The 15,000-nt window shown below is 39.9% G+C and overlaps 1 long non-coding RNA gene across 1 annotated transcript in view; it reads right to left on the minus strand.

The window, feature by feature from the left end:
- Positions 1 to 905: 905 nt before the first annotated feature.
- LOC138042875 (uncharacterized) overlaps positions 906 to 15,000 on the minus strand; it is a 26,603-nt gene continuing 12,508 nt past the window's right edge. The window contains exons 2-3 of the long non-coding RNA XR_011131101.1: positions 3,690 to 3,909; positions 906 to 3,187 (exon numbers count right to left, since the gene is read on the minus strand). This is a non-coding gene — a long non-coding RNA (uncharacterized lncRNA). The remainder of the gene's footprint in view (positions 3,188 to 3,689; positions 3,910 to 15,000) is intronic.

Below are 15,000 nucleotides of genomic sequence, written 5' to 3' on the forward strand. Positions count from 1 at the left end.
TCGCGGTGCGGTGGCCTCATGGTTAGTGTGCTCGACACCGGATCGAGTGGTCTGGGTTCGGGTCCTGGCCGGGGACATTGTGTTGTGTTCTTGGGCAAGACACTTTACTCTCACGGTGTCTCTCTCCACCCAGGTGTATAAATGGGTACCGGCGTAATGCTGGGGGTAACCCTGTGATGGACTAGCATCCCATCCAGGGGGGAGCATAAATACTCCTAGTCGCTTCATGCTACGGAAACCGGAGATAAGCGCCGGCCTGATGAGCCTTCTGGCTCGTAAGCAGAGACTTTACCTTTACCTACGAGATCGCGATAAATATCGCCTGATACTTCGTCGACAAGGCCGTAGGCCGAGTTGGCTAAAATCAGGCGATATTCCGCGCGATTTCGCAGGATAATTGTCAATTATTATTCAACACTTAACAATTATTCCATGGGCGCGCGTTGGCTATAACCAGTCTCATATCCAACAAGAGCGAATGGAATAATTGTTTAATTACATTCCAAAAGTTTGGAAGTACGAAATACGAGCGAAAAAAGCGAGAAAATCCGAGCGAAATCGAGAAAACTTGCTCATGCCAAAAACATTTCTTACCTTTTCGCGTTCTTCTAAACTTTGGAATTGATCCAAGCTTTCCACAAAAAATGTTCTTTTTTGCTTTATTCAGAGAGAAATTTCGCTTTCGGGTAAAAAAATTTTAGCTTCGGAACGCTTAGCACAATCATTAGCCATGTAAGGTCAAACTAAGGTATGTGAGCTGATAAATGAAGGGGGTAGTTTCTAAAGAAACTGTGGTGCTGCATGCGTCGGTGGGGAAGTAATATACAAAAATTTGGTTTTATCAACGGATGTGATAATGTAAATTGGCCACCGTACAGCGATCTAAAAGCTGACGTTTCGAGCGTTAGCCCTTCGTCAGAGCGAATCCACCCATTCGCTCTGACGAAGGGTGAACGCTCGAAACGTCAGCTTTTAGAATCTCTGTACGGTGGCCAATTTACATTATCAACTCCGTTGATAAAACCAAATTTTTATGTGAGCTGATAACCGAGATTGAGTCAACCAATCAGAGCACGAGAAATGCATTAACCAAGGTTGAAAATTTAATAATTGCTAATATCTTCGAGCATTGAACAGAAAAACTTGGAAATTGAACCAGGGACTATCTGGAACAAATTCAACGAGTGGTCAGAACGTGTCTTGAACCCGGGATCTCCGGATCTCAAGGCAAGCGCACTAGCCAATGGGCTGCACTGCCTCTGCCCTATCATATAAACAATACCTCAAAAGAAAAACATAGGCTTAAGCTTAAATAAATATAAATTGAGGTGCCTCGCTTTTAGGCTTATCTAAAAGATGAAGGTTCAGAGTCAGTGAAACCAGTTTTCACTATAGTGAAAATACAGCACAATATCATTTCTTTGACTATCGCCATCATCTTCACGATGAATGCAAAATTAGACAACCAACTTATCTATGCAACATAACCCTGTATTTTGAAAATAGGCTGGACACTGAACTTGTTTCCTATAGGTTTTAGCTGTACTTATATCAGATCGAATAAAGATTACCACGGTACAGGAAACTGATTTCCTACTGGGCTTTGTACATAAATAGTTTCAAAGACGAAAGACTTTACCCAAATAATATAGTCAAATGAATATGGAAATGTAAACTTTTAATCTTCGAAAATGCATTTTACGTACTGGCTTGACTGTGAGTTCGTCGCTGTTATGCGTTGTTATTTGAGAAGATTAAAGGCTATGACATCCGCATGAAAGGGCTTTTCAATTCTCTATTTAGGCCTTTCACAAATGTTTAAACAGCTCGGAAAAATATTGACATGTCATTATGTCACTTCTGCCACAAAAAGGAACGTTGATGCCATTTATTATTTGTCATTTTGCGTCTTTAATTCAAGCAAACTCCAGCTGGATATACAAGAAAATCTGCTTCGTATTCAGCAGACTCTCTTGTTCTTGTTGGATCAGTTTGATAGGGACTAGCAATAATTTTTGTTATTCATTTCTTCTTTTCATTTCACAAAAAAATAAAGCCTTGATTTTAAATCAGAGAAAAGGTCAATTGTAGGTACATTATCAATATTCAAGAAGCTCGCAAGACTTTTGTTTGCCCTTTGTCGACAAGAATGAACGAACCAGAACAAATGACTTTAAAATTCTGCAAAACCCTCTAGCTCAGCAAAAACACTCTAGCCCTATAATGGTCGAACCTTTTTCCCGAGAGTGGCAGCACAATAACAAGGTACGGATAGACTTTTATTGTCCAAATTTATCTTAACTTCTCAGTTACATTAACTTCAGGCGTTTATAAATCAAAGGCTTCCATGAATGTTTGTTTAGTTGCAGCAGTTTAATTGCCTTGACCGTGCTTGCATCCATTGTTGTGGACGGTTCGGAGACTTAATTTTTCCTGAAATGAACATGTAAGTCACCCTTGGCGTGAACAGAACACCCAAACTACCAAAGGCAACATCCCTCAAACACATTTTGTGTGTTCGAATAATGTGGTTTGTTACGCATTTGTATTGGTGCTCTTATAGTCCTTCAGTTTTTACTCTTGAGCGGTCGAAACAAAAAACAATCTAAACACGTACTCCTAATTAGCTGTATTTTTTAAAGAGAATCCGCCTTCGGAAAAGGCATCTTTGGCTACCCTCAGTAGACTATTCGTTTGAATGTAAATATTAATCATTGACTCAGACCTTCCAACTCTCACGATTTCTGGACTCATCTCACGGTCTCACGATTCAACTTCGAAATCTCACGACTTTCCACAATAAATACAATCTCAATCAGATACGGCCTAAAATAAAAAATATATCTTAAAAGAATGCAATATTCGTAGAATTTTTTGTCATTGGGAATCTAGGCTGAGCCAAAAAACCTCAATCTGATGTTCAATTAGAGCGCGAATTAACCTGGGAAGGCTTTGTTTCTTCTGCTCAAAATGGCGGAACGAATACCCTGGCTCCAGAGGCCTATTGAAAATTAAACACCTCTCAAAAACAAAACCAGAATTACTTTTTACCTCTGGGCATTTGGCGCCTCATGGCCGGCACCGCCGCGGAATTTGTCTCCTCCAAACGAAAAAATTACCGCTGGCACCCAGGCTGCGGAACGAAGGGAGCCATCCTCTAAAGGCATCAAATTTGTGTGAATTAATGCTGGAAAGACAAAAATTATGACAGTTTGAACACTGCTAGGCATTGTTAGCGTTGAGATTCCTTTGTTTTAACCATTTTTTCAATCTCACTATTTGGGACCCAAATCTTAAGATTTTTTGGGGGTAAAATTTCAGCTGCACCACGCAGTACACAACATGAGGAAAAGCTATTAGGTTTATTTTGGCAGTTTAGACCGAGCACCAGTAACTATAACGATACGTTATACTACAACCTATTACAAGATCTAAGTATAAGGCATAAGACAAGAGGCAGAGCTGAACGACAGCTCAGAAAAAAACCCGCCGGAAAAAACCCCGTGGGGGAAAAAAGACGGCAGGAAATCTGGGTAGGAACCATGGCTCAAACTCTAAATAGCCCATCCTACGAGGCTACAAATTTCAAACGCGTCCACCCACGTTGACTAAAAGAACGTTATACTTGAAAATATATCCAAGATCGAACGAGGTGTCGGCCTAGAATGACTATCTCACGTGCTACAAACCTCTAAAAAAGTCCTCCTTGACAACCTGGACTAGTTCCAGTCGCCACTGCTCCAGTGCCGCAGAAATATTTCATTTCGGGCTAATTCGTATACACTCCAACGCCAGAAATTCCATTTTCTGAGACCTCAAGATTGGGAGCTTTAGACGTTGAAAGGTCTGTTGACTTCATTATATGGTTTCAAGTCTGTTCCCTCTCGCTGTTCCCTTTTCAAACTTGCTCTAAGGAGAGATGAAGCCATCGACAGTCAATATTTCAAAACTCCGCTAACGATATGCTATACAAAGCCAGTCACTCTTAATTTCACACCTTAAGAACGTAAACAGTGGCGGATCCAGACCTTGAGCTAAGGGGGGCGGGCGGTTTTTTTGAGTGTGTGAACCCGAAAAAAAATTTAGCCTCAATATTTACCAGAATGTATACTTTTTGCCAAAATAAGGGGGGACCGGGCCCCCCGGGCCCCTCCCCTTGATCCGCCACTGGTAAATGGAATGAGCAAGAAAAGTTGCTAATAAAGAAGATTTGAGAACGCGTACTATTTGCATTAAATCAGAAATTGTAAACATCACATCCATTCCCACTGAATTCGAACACTCTTTTCCCACTTCTCCTTCCCAATATTGCTTTTCGATGATGAGACAAACTGTTTCAAATTGCAATTAAATGTTGCTTTAACTTTGTCGGGAGAGTTGAGTAGAGCATTAACGGTAAGTATATTATGAAATAAATTGGCAGACAATTAAAAACCCAGTGGAAAATTAGGCAACCTGGTGGTGACACGATGACGTTTTTTTTCCGAAAACTCGGTGAGAATATAGATGCCACTGGGTCTGTCACAGAGTGGTGTGATGAGGTATAATCACCGACCTCTAAATTCATCGGAGGGGAAAAGGAGGAGAGCTGCTTTTTGAATAAGATTGCGAATAACCTCCAAATTATTGCAATAAGTTACGACCGGAATTGCTGCTCTTTTCGACTGTAAATAATCAAGAGTTTAGTGGTTATGCCGTCGCTATCGAACTCTAACAAAGCCCATTGAAAAGGTAAACCCATGAACAAGCGGAACTTCGAATTTGTCCATCTTCTATTGCTGATGCTTATGATACTGGCCTAGTCACTTTATTATTATTATTATTATTATTATTATTAATTATTATTACTATTATTAATTATTATTTATTATTATTATTATTAATTATTATTAATTACTATTATTATTATTAAGTTTTATTATCACCATCATCATCATCATCATCATCTTCATCATAGACTTCCAGACCTACTGCGCCTGCTCAGAACCGTGCACGAAAAAGCGTGACAACACTTAAATTTATTCAACTTGTAGTCTGCGAGCTGGCCTCTCAGGCGCAGGCTCGAGAGGCGGAAGAGATGAAGGCTTCTCCGCCCCTCGAGCCCACGCCTGAGAATCCTGCTGGCAGGTTATTCAATTCGCGTCCTTGAGTTATTTACGTACTTCTTTTTGTAGCTTGGGAGTTGAATTTCAAAATCGTAAAGCGTGTTTCTTCTCAACTTATTTTACAAAAAAATAAAGTGACACGGTGTTAAAGCTCGCTTTCAAATTGACAAACCCCGCATTCTATAACTTGAACATGGGATGTTATTGTATGCAAAGAAATCAACCCTGTGGAATATTATTAACTACTTAACAACCGAGAGTGAGGTCGTTACAGCAAAATCTCAAACTGAGGCCTTGCCTTATTGACCGAGTGATGGCGAGGTTAATACAGCTAGGCCGAAGTTTGAGGTTTTTGCTGTAACGAACGAACGGTCAAGGTTATTAAGTTGTTTATTATATGGCTAACAGAAAAGTGCTACAGAAGACAAAACTGATTTGCATAATCCATAATCGGCCCGAGGGCATTACGGGAGAATAACTTGACCCTAGCGCTTAGCTGCTCTCAGCCAATCACAGAGCACGTTATATTGACCAAAAACACTAGCCATACAATAATGTTTTTTATTACTATTTTCAGTCTTTGATTTGGTATCTCTAGAGTTCTGGCCCGGGTTCCCCGAATTTTGGACAGCGTTAGGCATCGTGAAATACGGGTAGCAGGGATGGCGCAGTGGTGGAAGAACATGATGTCCCCGCGTAAAATGGTAAATGTATAATTTGGTAGATATTGTAGGGGGAACAAATCTCGATTTTGCTCAACCGGCGCGCAAAGTGATACCATTGTTGCTTACACGGGCGCGCAAGTGGTATTGGTATTGTTCTACACGACCAAGGTATTTAAGGAGTCACGAAGTAGAAACTCGCAAGGAGAGGCAAAGTGATGTTGGGGTTAGCGATTGAAAAATCACAAATTGAAGCAAATCTCACGCAAATCGAGTTGCCTGGATCAGAAATTGATTTTGTCCGGACAAAAATCACAAACAGGGGGCGCCGCACCGGTGGCTCAGTTGGTTGAGCACCGGGCTGCCATGCAGGAGGTCGTAAGTTCAACTCCGGCCGGACCAACACTGTGTCTTAAAACAACTGAGGAGAAAGTGCTGCTTTTGTAATTACATCCGCAAAAGGTTAGATTTTCAAGGCTTCTCGGATAAGGACTACAAACCGTAGGCACATCTTACAAATATCTCCCATGTTCCTTAGTTCCCTGTGGGGCGCTAAAGATCCCACACACTATTCGAGAAGAGTAGGGTATGAAGTTCTCGGTGTTGTGCCTGTTCCCTGTTGTGAGTGGGTGTGTATAGCAGCAGGTTCACATCAGCCGAATAGCTGCCAATACTTCAACCTGCTCAAACAAATAAACAACAAACAAACAACAACAACAGAACGTTAGCATCGACAACGAGTGTGACTTCGAGTACAAGTTCTGGGATTTTGATTATTGCGCATCCGTAATACGCAGCCCGGCGTGTTCAACTCGTCCCGGCAAGTTGGTCTGCGACGACTTTACATCGAAAAGTCTTAGCGGAAAGCACGAGTTTGTTAAAAGGCAATTGCGTTTGCTTTTCGCCGTTTACTGTAAACGACGTCCACAAGAATATGTGGAAACACCAGTAACTCATTCCATGTGAAATGTGAACCTCATCCCATAATAGTATTTTCCGCATATTGGAACTCGTACGATGATACGCTTACCTAATATAAATACGTAGAGCACGACTTCGAGAACGAGCATACGTTGTACTTGTTCTCGTACTCGCACTCGTTGCCGATGCTAAGATTCTCAAATATGGTCCTCAAATCAACTGAAATCAAACAAATCAAATCAAATGTTGGTTTTTGAGGAGAGGGGAAAACCAGTAATATATTGCTATGCTCGACAAACATCAGTAACTGTACGCACCTCTAGCTGTTACAACATAAAGCAGGGAACATTTTTCCATAATTTGGGGGCGTTTTTAAGAAACAATTATTTCACTCGCGCTTGTTGGATATGAGATGATAATCGCCAACTCGGCGCTACGCGCCTCGTTGGCTAACTATATCATATATCCAATGCACACTCGTGGAATAATCCGTAAGAATACAGCTTGGTTTTTGGAGATAAAACGCCAGATGTGTTTGGCCTTTTTGTGGTCATGTGGTCCTGACCAAAGTGTACTCAGTGAGACCCGCGCTGGGGCCTCAAACTCTCCGGCTTGATTGCACCATGGGTAATCAGGGCAAAATGGCCCGAAATTCAAAGGTTTGTATGGAAATTCAAAGCAAAATATATTGTACATGACTCTTCTTAATAGACTTTCGCCTTCATAAACCAAACAAATAAGTTCATGTTCACAACTGAGAAGAACTAGACTTGGCATCCGTTCTTTGGAATTCCTAAATATTTCTTTTTTTTGTCTCTATACATTATCTGTAATTTTGTGCCTTTGGAATTACAGAAAATGTATGGCAGAAACTCTTTTTAATCAAATAATTTCTACAATAGCCACTCTCTTAAAATTTATTCTGCCTCACCCTTGAGCGCATATCTTCTGTTTTGGAACATAAAAAACCCAAAATTGCATATCATGAATACTTTTCGTCGTTTCGAACTTCTTTACATACCTTTAATTGGCGAGGCGCACAACAAAGGCTGAATTAAGTTTAGTAAAATGAACTGTTGCGAATTTCCGTTCTTTATCTGAGTTGGTTCTGTGCAGCCTAGTGTTCTTTTATTTGGTTTGCCACTTAGTTCCACATTCCCTTCCGCATTTCTTAAAATTTGTGGAAGACATTTGTAAAGGTGTTGTATGCCCTCGGGTAAATTGAAAACAGCAACAAGAAATGTTTGCCAAGCAGAACAAATAAGACGTCCAGATACGTGTTTACTCAGCTATTTATTCAGTCTTGCATCTGCTAAGCTATTTCCAAAACTAAAAAAACTGTGGTCGCTTACGGAGAAGATTTAATTCGCTGCCGGATGTTCTCTTTACAGTCGTATAATATACTTTGTATAAAGAGATGTTTGTTTAAGTTGTCGCTCGGTGAAAGCATCCTCCACAATATGACTTGACAAGCAAACGGTACAATCACTTTTGGACAAAGAGGTATATTATTGCTAGTTCAGGCAGACAGACTCACAAAGTCACAACTGAGAGTAGATGAAAGAGTGCGGATAAAAACCCACGAATTAAAGCTTAAGTATTCAGTTATGTGAGACTATTTATTAAAAAGTGCCACGTCACTGTATAAAAATGTTGCGAGTGGTTAAAGTACCGATACGTCTTTGATTTATGAAGTCTGAATGACGGGGTCAGTCACGGCAGCTGTTGATTTTTGAATTAAACTAACACGCAGATACGCAGATGTGTTCATGAATCAGAGTTCATAATTCTTAAAAAAAAAACACACAACAACAACAAGGAAAAAGACGGAGAGCCCGTAGACAGGCCAAACGGACGTTATGGCAATTTTTTCTCAGTCAATAAATTCTCGATGCAATATGCCCAAAAGCGGTTTGAAATAAGAATTCTGCAACAGGTTTCTAGACTAATAAAGTAACAGGTTAAATTCTTCAGCTAGGACTCAGTGAACACTATAACCAGCTTCGAGGGTTTTCCTTTGAGACCGGAGGCCGGAAGTTTCGTCCGGTCGTTTCCCATTCCATGTCAGGTACTTTGATGCCAATATTTGAGGGGTTTGTTTAATTTTTTATTATTACACTTTTTTTTTTACTTACGTCTTAAAGAGAATTTGATTGAACTCCACCCTTGCCTGGAAAACTGATTTTTTAGTTCCTGAAACACTGGAAACAGCGTTTCTTAGTGCATGCCCCCAGATCCCCCTAGGTAGTTCGCGCCCGGCGCGTTGCGACGTCAAAAAATGTCACGTCCAGTGCTTTCAGGAAAATGTCCGCTACTTTACAAGATGTCTTCGTTAAGGATGCTATTACAGGTTGAAATTAAATTCTGGTTAAAACGATTTATATCTACAGTAGGTCATTTTATTTTAAACTAGTTTGAAATGTTTCACCCCAGTTTATTATCAACTGCCTAAAAAGGGGTTTCCCTTTTTTGGGTTGGGGATATAACAAAAAAAATGGGGCCTTGATTTTTAATGGCGTCAAAAAAAAAAAAGAAATAAATGAGATCATTGTTCCAACTCTTCTTATCTCTTCTCTGCTTCTTCTTCCGTTCTACATTATTTTCGTCATCTATCTCTTTCTCTGTTACTACTTACAATCCATGGCACTTGTGAGATACGAACTTCGCACCATCGTACGTGATTACGTGTCCTCTGCATTTACCGCTATGCCATCGGGTTAACAACTGAATTCTTGCCGTACATTTTTTCTACCAAAGAGTTTGAGCTATTTCCAAGCCTCCGCGGTAACTCTCTTGGTCCGACAAAGTGAGTAATGAAGAGGTACTTCGATGTGTAGGTGAGGAAAGATCAACTGGAAATAACATTAATAGGAGACAGAGAGCCTGGCTGCCAGCGGCAGTGTTTGTGTGAACTCTGAGTACTTTTTGGAAATGTTGAACGAGCTTAAGCAGTCCACAAAATGTATGAATATATCAAAACTATTATTTAGAGTTGGTGAATGAAGAAGATAAAGGATGGAAAGAGCGAAAATGTTCAGATCTCTCCAGTCCAACAAAAGCGAAAAGTGCCTGCAAGAAATGGACTCTTGATCGTCAACAGTGACAACCAAAATGTCGTTCCGAAAAAGTAATTGCATAGAATATCTGAGAAGCACAGTCAGCTACATGTCACCAAGAGAGAAATGGAATGTGTACAAATAACCGGACAGCGGAATGTCTCCTGCAAGTTACAATTAACTTTACTTACCTTGCCATGAAAACTACACGAGGAACAAGGCAGAATTACTAGTCACTGCAAGAGAACCATTACAAACTTGATTCAAGCATCCGTTTGCTTTTTTCCGCCGGCAAATAGATCGGTAAGGAGCATAACTGGGCTCTTCGCATTGAAGATCATTACTCAAAGTATTCGTGGCTATTTCCTTTCAGACATACAGAAACATCAGAACTTGCCAGAACCCTGGAATATCTAATCTGGCACGGATTTGTGTCGCATTTGTGCTGTTTTCTCATTCATCGTAATCAAAGATTGACCTTCCATTTTCTTTGTTTACACACTGTCATAACATGGCCGATTTTTAACCGAGTTTTACTGTCTAACTATGGTCCAATGTTTCTTTCTTCTACTATAGAGTCCTTTATCTCATGAATATTCTGCAATATTTACAAAATCTCACGTTAATTATGGGCAACTAACTTGGGTTAGGCATTGTGGACGAATGCAAAATTTCGCTATTTAAAGAGACCACATGGAGTACATTAATATTTTATCATTTTCGGTGTCCTTGTTTCTTTGACCAGGCGCTTCGATTCTAAACCAAACCGTCAAAATTTTCGCTTTTCCAAAATACCTCATTAGTATGCAGGAGTTAACAAAAGAGTGTTTGCGATCGACCACCTTCCAGACAGGCGCAGAAAAATTATTTGTCCAATACGGATTGATTTGATGGGATTCTCAACGCCTAAATAGTAAACATCTCTGTATGTGCTGCGTACCTTAGCGAGTCTTGGGTTTTGACATCAGTAAAACGTTTAAGTGCCCAAAGTTTAACTCTTCAATTTGTAGGAAGGGGAACGACTTTAATAGATTAGCTTCGTGAACCAAACCATTAGCGGAACAAGAACGCTTCCGCAAAAGTTATATCTATTGCAATGCTTGCCATTTCGTGTTGTTTTTCCTCGAGTGAAGTAATAAGGTTTAAGAAAAATTGTTTTCCGTGATGATAGGGTATTGTTTTAGAAAATTCTGTGATAATCATTTGAAGACTGGACGACCAATTACTAATAATTTCTTTGCTATCATTGTGTCTCGCAAGTTGCTTATAAGTGATGTTTGAAAGTGCTCCAACAAACTCAAATTAGGGTTAAATTATACTTCAACTAAAGTTTGGCATTCAAAACGGATGGGTCGAAAACGTAACTTAAAATTCCAAGAAAAAGAATTGTTTAAATAAGGTTTTATTTTGTTACAGACCCCCTGGCAGAAGAAAGCTCTTTCGAAAAAGAAACAGCAACTGCAATGATTCTGACTTTCTTGGTGTTGTTTTTTTGCCGTACGAAGTAATTAAGGTAAAAATAAACGCGGTCTTCATTTTGTTTTGGGAATAATAACTACGAAACTGTCTTACTTTGTGGTAATCAGTTTACGATATACATGACGACGATTACCTCTGATTTCACTGCTAGTGTTGTGCCTTGCTTTGTTGCTTAGGCGATGAACCCTAAGAAATGAAAGCCAATCTAATTACCGTCAGATTTTGTTCCAAATCACGTTTTACCCCACTTCAAACATATGCTGTGCCGAGTAAGACGAAACTTACATACCTCCCATAGCATTGTCTCCTTTCGACCTAGAGCGTGGAGTATTTAGCACAAAAACAACTTAGCGACATCTCAGGTGTCAAATGGAAATGAGAGTAAAGTTCTTTTGTGCCAAGCATTGTGTTAAGGCAATCGAAGCCGATCTTTGTATGTTTATGAAAAGAATTCTCGTCGAAGTGAGTGAGAGCTCTGAGGCCATTTATCCCTCAGGGGGCCAAAAAGTGGGTGTGTTTTGCCCCTTATTGGCCTCATCAATAACTGGTTCCCCTTCTCATTTTCTTGATGCGTTAAACTGAACCCTAGTACTGATAGGTTTGTCAGCTTAGCTGCAGAAACATGCCGTATATATTGAGGATTTCTGTGGTTGTTTGCAAGATAAGAAGCATTGTCTTATGATGTATTCATCACTGCGAGAGAGAGCTCAATTCCAAGTGGAACAAAAGTCGAACACAATAAACAGGTGCTAACAATTAATTCTAGCCATCCTCAATGCTATGTATTTCAAATGAGACGATTAAAAAGGAGTTTGGGGTACGTGTGAGCCTAAGCAACAGACTACCGGAAGAGAGATTGCCAATGTGTGCTGTACAAATGCGTCGAGCACCATGTGTTGAGGGCGGCGTCTAAACCACGACACCCACTCTCTCAGGTTCCCTACTGGCCAATGAGAAAAGCTCTATCACCTATATCCAATAAAAGTGTTCTTGCTTGCAAATGACAATAATCTAATAATTTCATAAGCTGACCATTTTAATGCGGGTTTTTTTTTTCTAATTCGAATTGTTGCCCCGTACAAGTCCATGGAGAACTATGACACTACCCTGCCTTATTGTTCTGCTGCTCTCCTAAATAAAGAGAAAATGGAAAAGCATTGCCTTTATTTTCTGGATAAATCACCTCTTACTTCAACAAGCTTTTTTATGTATTCATAAGTATCTTCTCGACTTTCGTTAGTTCCACTTTTCAGACAGATCTTTTAACTCAGCTTTGTTGAAGTTGTACCATGTGCTATTCATTTGTGGGCTTCTAAGTCAACCACGACGTCTCTTCCGGCTGTGAGCTACACTCACTGCAAATTACATTAAATTTCTTCGGTGACACCTCAGGGGTTAAAAGAAAATGACCACATGAATAAAGTCCGCGTGTTATGGGGGAGTGGCAAAGGAAACACCTCCGCCTTGGTATTCATGAGGGGGGAGGGATTAGGGTGATGGGGGCATTAATTTTTATAGGATTCACATTATCAAAATCAACAGAGGCACAGAACCATGTTCACGTCATGTTAAGAAAGAGTTGGCCTTGTATTTCAAAATATTCCAACCAAAAAAACTGTGTGGTAATTTCTAGTGAAAGAGCCTTTACACAATATTCTGACAATTCTGTGTGTCCCAGTCTTTGTGATTTATTGCAGGGTGTTCAACTGACTAACAAATTTACATAACACTGTTCAGTCACACATTCCCTTGTTTCATCACTTACGTTAATTTTCTGCATTCAATAGTTAAGTTATCGTATTTAACGAATGCAATTCTGGTCAAGCAGCACATGCGGTTTTTTCTGCTTTTATTTCCCAAGATCGAAAGTTGTGATAATCCAATTAATTGTTTGTCAAAACAAACGCGTCACCTGATTGGCTCACGCAGCAGGTGGAGACGTATTAAACCGCGCTCAAGGCCTCATTTTACTTTAACTCCTTTTCGTGAAGTTAACATTGATACACTTCGTCAACAACGTTTCAACATCTTGCATCTGAACACTCCTTCTGGACTTTGAAACAATCCATATTCATCAAGAGCCAGCAGCTCGGAGATTTCTCGCTCTTATCAACACTGATCTTGGATTCGCCACAATTGGTTTTAAAATGGAGTATACAGATTTTGCCTTTTCAATGCCGACTTGTTATCAACTGGGAATCCCAAGCGAAAACACTTCTCTTTCTCAACTTCCACCCTATTACAGTCCCCCAATGACTATGCCGATACCCCATCCACTGTATGACTACAATCTGGAGCCTGCCTTCATCAGGAAGCGCAACGAGAGAGAACGAATTAGAGTACGCCATGTCAACGAAGGCTATGCGCGACTTCGAGAGCACCTTCCGGATGAGCCTACAGATAAAAGGATGTCAAAAGTCGAGACCCTTCGAGCGGCTATAAGGTACATTAAACACTTGGAGAGTTTGCTAGATGTCAGCAAAGAAGATAAAAGAGATAAGACGGACTCAGAGGCGGAGAAGAGGAAAGCGCCCATAGACGAAGAGAGGTAAAAAAAGAACATTTCATGGATGTATTTTCCATCCTGATGGAACTTTTTCTGGAGACAATTTTACAACGCTCTGTTTGGTTCTCAGACTTACCGAATGAGTGTCCGTTTAAAATTTCGAAAATAACTAAATTGGTTAAAGAAGCAATGACACTGGAACCAATAGCTGTAAATTAAGCAAGAGATTTGCTCATTTAATTCAGAGAGAGGCGAATTTCACTTGATCTTGAATTGCTTTCCTTAAGCTTCGCGTTGACGATTGCAGGCACAATAGAATGCCTTTCTGCGTCGTTCCTTGCTTGGAAAAATAAAAAAATAATAAAGAAAGGTACGTGATAAAGAACAACAAAATTTTTAATGAATCCATATTTTCTTATGATACAGAGACAATTTGCATAATTTAGTGAGAAAAAGTGTATTTGGAGGACAAAAGTCTTTTTTTCAAAACGCATTCTTGAGTCCATTTTATCTCGCCTTCGAGACGTTCAATCTAAAGCCTTCTTTTTGTGAATAGTTGCTATAGTAAACAACATTTGTCGGTCTGTCTTCCCGTCCAGTGGTTTTTAATGGGTTATAATTGAACTTTTAAACTTTAGTGAAAGGTCCAAAGATGACGCATTGCAAAGAAAAATGATTATTTTGCCATAAAATGCTAATGGTAAAAACCAAATGGAGGAGCAATAATTAACACGAAGTGAGAGAGACGAGTAACGAACTGTTAGAGACACAAAGACCGTGATCATTTTCTTTTAATAAGGCCAACAAGATCGTCGTTTATGTTTCAGGCTGTAACATTTTGCTGTGATACAAACTATTGTGTTTTCATAAATATTACTGAGTTGATGACGCGGTAGTGCGCGGTTCTGCAGTACGTATTTTTTTCTTTCCAGCTGCACCAACAAATCAAATAGAGTTAGTCAATTTTGGCGCAGGCTCTAGAAGTTTCAGCTGTAAACCATTCTTTTCTAATGTGAAATGCATGGCAGTCTTATTCAGGGTCTTTTCCTGCCTTCTATAACATGACTGATGGCATATTACTCAGCCTTAGTCACTGGGAAAAATCCCAATTGTCTAAACACAGAGCAGCTTGCTTTGTTCCAACCAATTAAACGTGAACATATTGCGTTCTTTCGCTATTCTACTATCACTTGGTTTGCCTCACAAAGAAACAGCACAGAAAAACACAAAGGTTACCAACTACTTTCCTCGCGTTTGTCTCAGTCAAGAAA

The sequence above is a fragment of the Montipora capricornis genome, chromosome 3 (genome assembly GCF_036669925.1).
Source record: "Montipora capricornis isolate CH-2021 chromosome 3, ASM3666992v2, whole genome shotgun sequence".
Classification (NCBI taxonomy): Eukaryota; Metazoa; Cnidaria; class Anthozoa; order Scleractinia; family Acroporidae; genus Montipora; species Montipora capricornis.